This window comes from Colletes latitarsis, unplaced genomic scaffold (assembly GCF_051014445.1).
Source record: "Colletes latitarsis isolate SP2378_abdomen unplaced genomic scaffold, iyColLati1 scaffold0002, whole genome shotgun sequence".
Lineage (NCBI taxonomy): Eukaryota > Metazoa > Arthropoda > Insecta > Hymenoptera > Colletidae > Colletes > Colletes latitarsis.
In genome coordinates this window covers 38,681,342-38,686,247 of record NW_027488365.1, presented here as the reverse complement: position 1 = coordinate 38,686,247, position 4,906 = coordinate 38,681,342, and positions in this window count along the sequence as shown.

Below are 4,906 nucleotides of genomic sequence, written 5' to 3'. Positions count from 1 at the left end.
ACTATTTCAGTGTGGTACCACATTAACACGTGATCTTAACAAGAACAAAACCCAGAATCTGGCCAGTCGAGTATGCGAAAGAAGCGAATGTATGAGCTACATGATGGCAAATACCAGAACTAACCCAGACATAACCGGCGTTCTCCTCTAAAATATTTATCGGAACCAGGTTTTATTGATTATATTTCAGTGAGGTACCACATTAGTACGTGATCCTAACCAGAACAAAACCCAGGATCTGGCCATTCAAGTATGCGAAAAATGCGAATGTATGAGTTTGATGATTGCAAATACCAGACGTAACCCAGACATAACGGGCGTTCTCCTCTAAAATATTTATCGGAACCAGGTTTTATTGATTATAGTTCAGTGTGGTACCACATTAGTACGTGATCCTAAACAGAACAAAACCCAGGATCTGGCCATTCAAGTATGCGAAAAATGCGAATGTATGGGTCAGGTGATTGCAAATACCAGACGTAACCCAGACATAACCGGTGTTATCCTCTAAAGTATTGAACGAATCCAGGTTTAATTGACTGCATCAGTGTGGTACCAAATTACAACGTGATCCGAACCAGTAAAAGCGCAGGATCTGACCAACAAGTATGCGAAAAATGCGAAAGTATGAGCCAGATGATTGCGAATACCAGACGTTACCCAGACATAACCGGTGTTATCCTCTATAATATTGATCGAATCCAGATTGAATTGATTACTTCTGTGTGGCACCACATTCTTACCTGATCCTAACCAAAAAAAAACGCACGACCTGGCCATTCAGGTATGCGAAAAATGCGAATGTATGAGGCAGATGATTGCAAATACCAGACCTAACCTAGGCATAACCGGCGTTCTCCTCTAAAATATTAATCGGAACCAGGTTTTATTGATTATATTTCACTGTGGTACCACATTAAAACGTAATCCTAATCAGAACAAAACCCAGGATCTGGCCATTCAAGTATGCGAAAAATGCGAATGTATGAGTCAGATGATTGCAAATACCAGACGTAACCCATACATAACCGATGTTATCCTCCATAGTATTGAACGAATCCAGGTTTAATTGACTGCTTCGGTGTGGTACCACATTACAACGTGATCCGAACCAGTAAAGTCGCAGGATCTGTCCAACAAGTATGCGAAAAATGCGAAAGTATGAGGCAGATGATTACGAATACCAGGCGTTACCCAGCCATAACCGGTGTTATCCTCTAAAATATTGATCGAATCCTGGTTGAGTTGACTATTTCTGAGGGGCACAACATTAGCACGACATCCTAACCACAAGAATACCCAGGATCTGGCCAACAAGAATGCGAAAAATGCGAATGTATGAGCCAGATGGTTGTGAATACCAGACGTAACCCAGACATAACCGTAGTTATCCTCTAAAATATTCGTCGTATCCAGGTTGAAATATTTCTTTGTGGCACCACATTAATACGTGATCAAAGCCAGAAAAAGCCCGGGATGTGGCCAACATGTAAGCGCAAAATGCGAAAGTATGAGCCAGATGATTGCAAATACAAGAACTAATCCAGACATAACCAGCGTTATCTTCTAAAATATTAATCGCAACCTGGGTTAATTGACTGTTTCGGTGTGGTACCACTTTACTACGCGATCCAAACCAGAAAATGCTCAGGATCTGACCAACAAGTATACGAAAAATGCGAAAGTATGAGGCAGATGATTACAAATGCCAGACGAAACCCAGATCTAACCGGGGTCATCCTCTAAAATATTGATCGAATCCAGGTTGAATTAACTATTTCTGTGTGGCACCACATTAATACGTGATCTGAACAAAAAAAGAACCCAGGATCTGTCCAACAAGTATCCGAAAAATGCGAAAGTATGAGGCAGATGATTGCAAATACCAGACCTAACCCAGACATAACCGGTGTTATCCCCTAAAATATTGATCGAATCCAGGTTGAATTGATTACCTCTGTGTGGCACCACATCAATACGAGATCCTAACCAAAAAAAACCTAGGATCTGGCCATTCAAGTATGCGAAAAATGCGGAAGTATGAGCTAGATTATGGCAAGTACCAAACCTAACCCTGACATAACCGGCGTTATCCTCTAAAACATTAATCGGAACCAGGTTTAATTGACTGCTTCAGTGTGGTACCACATTACTACGTGATCCGAACCAGAAAAAGCGCAGGATCTGACCAACAAGAATGCGCAAAATGCGAAATTATGTGCCAGAAGAATGCAAATACCAGACGTAACCCAGACATAACCGGCGATATCCTCTAAAATACTAATCGGAACCATGTTTAATTGACTGTTACAGTGTGGTACCACATTACTACGTCATTCAAACCTGAAAAAAGCCCAGGACCTGGCCATTCAAGTATGAGAAAAATGTGAAAGTATGAGCCAGATGATTGCAAATACCAGACGTAACCCAGACATAACCGGTGTTATCCTCTAAAATATCGATCGAATCCTGGTTGAGTTGACTATTTCTGAGGGGCACAACATTAGCACGACATCCTAACCACAAGAAAACCCAGGATCTGGCCAACAAGAATGCGAAAATTGCGAAAGTATGGGGCAGATGATTGCAAATACCAGACATAACCCAAACATAACCGGTGTTATCTTCTAAAATATTGATCGAATCCACGTTGGATTGATTATTTCTGTGTGGCACTACATTAATACGTGATCCTAACCAGAAAAAACCCCAGGATGTGGTCAACGAGAATGCGAAAAATGCTAAAGTGTGAGGAAGTTGTTTGCAAATACCAGGCGTAACCCAGACATTACCGGTGATATCCTCTAAAATATTGATCGTATCCACGATGCATTGACTGTTTCTGTGTGGCGCCACATTAATACGTGATCCTAACAAGAACCATACCCGTGGTCTGGCCAACAAGAAAGCGGAAAATGCGAAAGTATGAGCTTGATGATGGCAAGTACCAGACCTAACCCAGACATAACCGGCGTTATCCTCCAAAATATAAATCGGAGCCAGGTTTAATTGACTGTTACAGTGTAGTACCACATTACTACTTGATCCTAACAAGAAAAAAACCGAGGATCTGGCCAAAAAGTATGCGAAAGGTGCCAAACTATGAGGCAGGTAATTGCAAATACCAGAGGCAACCCGGAACTATCCGGTGTCATCCTCCAAAATATTGGTCGAATTCATGTTGAATTGACTATTTCAGTGTGTCACGATATTAATACGTGATCCTAACCAAAAAAAACCCAGGATCTGGCCAACAATTAGGCGAAAAATTGCGAAAGTATGAGCCAGATGATAGCAAATTCCAGAACTAACCCAGACATAACCGGCGTTATCCTCTAAAATAATAATTGGAACCAGGTTTAATTGACTGCTTCAGTGTGGTACCACATCACTACGTGATCCAAACCAGAAAAAACCCACGATCTGACCAACTAGTATGCGAAAGATGCGAAAGTATGAGCCAGATGATTGCGAATACCTGACGTAACCCAGTCATAACCGGTGATATCCTCTAACATGTTGATCAAAAACACGTCGAATTGATTATTTCTGTGTGGCACCACATTAATACGTGATCCTAATCAAAATAAACCAAGGATCTGGCCTACAAGAATGCGAAAAATGCGAAATTATGAGGCAGATGATTGCAAATACCAGACCTAACCCAGAAGTAACCAGCGTTCTCCTCTAAAATATTAATCGGAGCCAGGTTTAATTGACTGCTACAGTGTGGTACCACATTACCACTTGATCCTAACCAGAAAAAAACCGAGGATCTGTCCAACAATTATGCGAAAGATGCCAAACCATGAGGCAAATGACTGCAAATACCAGAGGCAACCCAGCACTATCCGGTGTCATCCTCGATATATTGATCGAATATTGATAACCGGTGTTGTCCTCTAAAATATTAATCGAATCCACGTTGAATTGACTATTTCAGTGTGGCATCACATTAATACGTGATCCTAACATGAAAAAACCCAGGATCTGGCCATTCAAGTATGCGAAAGAAGCGAAAGTATGAGGCAGATGATCGCAAATAACAGACCTAACCCAGACATAACCGGCGTTATCCTCTAAAATATTAATCGGAACCAGGTTTAATTGACTGCATCACTGTGGTAGCACATTACTACGTGATCCTCACCAGAAAAAGCCCAGGATCTGGCCATTCAGGTGTGCGAAAAATGCGAATGTATGAGGCAGATGATTGCAAATACCAGACGTAACCCAGGCATAACCGGTGTTATCCTCTAAAGTATTGAACGAATCCAGGTTTAATTGACTGCTTCAGTGTGGTACCATATTACAACGTGATCCGAACCAGTAAAAAGCCCAGGATCTGGCCGACAAGAATGCGAAAAATGCGAAAGTCTTAGCCAGATGATTGCGAATACCAGACGTAACCCAGACATAACCGGTGTTATCCTCTAAAATATTAATCGCAACCTGGTTTAATTGACTGTTTCGGTGTGGTACCACACTACTACGTGATCCCAACCAGAAAAAACCCAGGATCTGGCCAACAAGTAAGCGAAAAATGCGAAAGTATGAGCCAGATGATTGCTAATACCAGAACTAACCTAGACATAACCGGCGTTCACCTCTAAAATATTAACCGGAACCAGGTTCTATTGACTGCTTCAGTGTGGCACCACATTACTACGTAATCTAAACCAGAAATAGCCCAGGATCTGACAAACTAGTATGCGAAAAATGCGAAAGTATGAGCCAGATGATTGCGAATACCAGACGTAACCCAGACATAACCGGTGTTATCCTCTATAATATTGATTGAATCCAGGTTGAGTTGATTGTTTCTGTGTGGCACCACATTATTACGTGATCCTAACCAAAAAAAAACCCAGGATCTGGCCAACAAGTATGAGAGAAACGCGAAAGT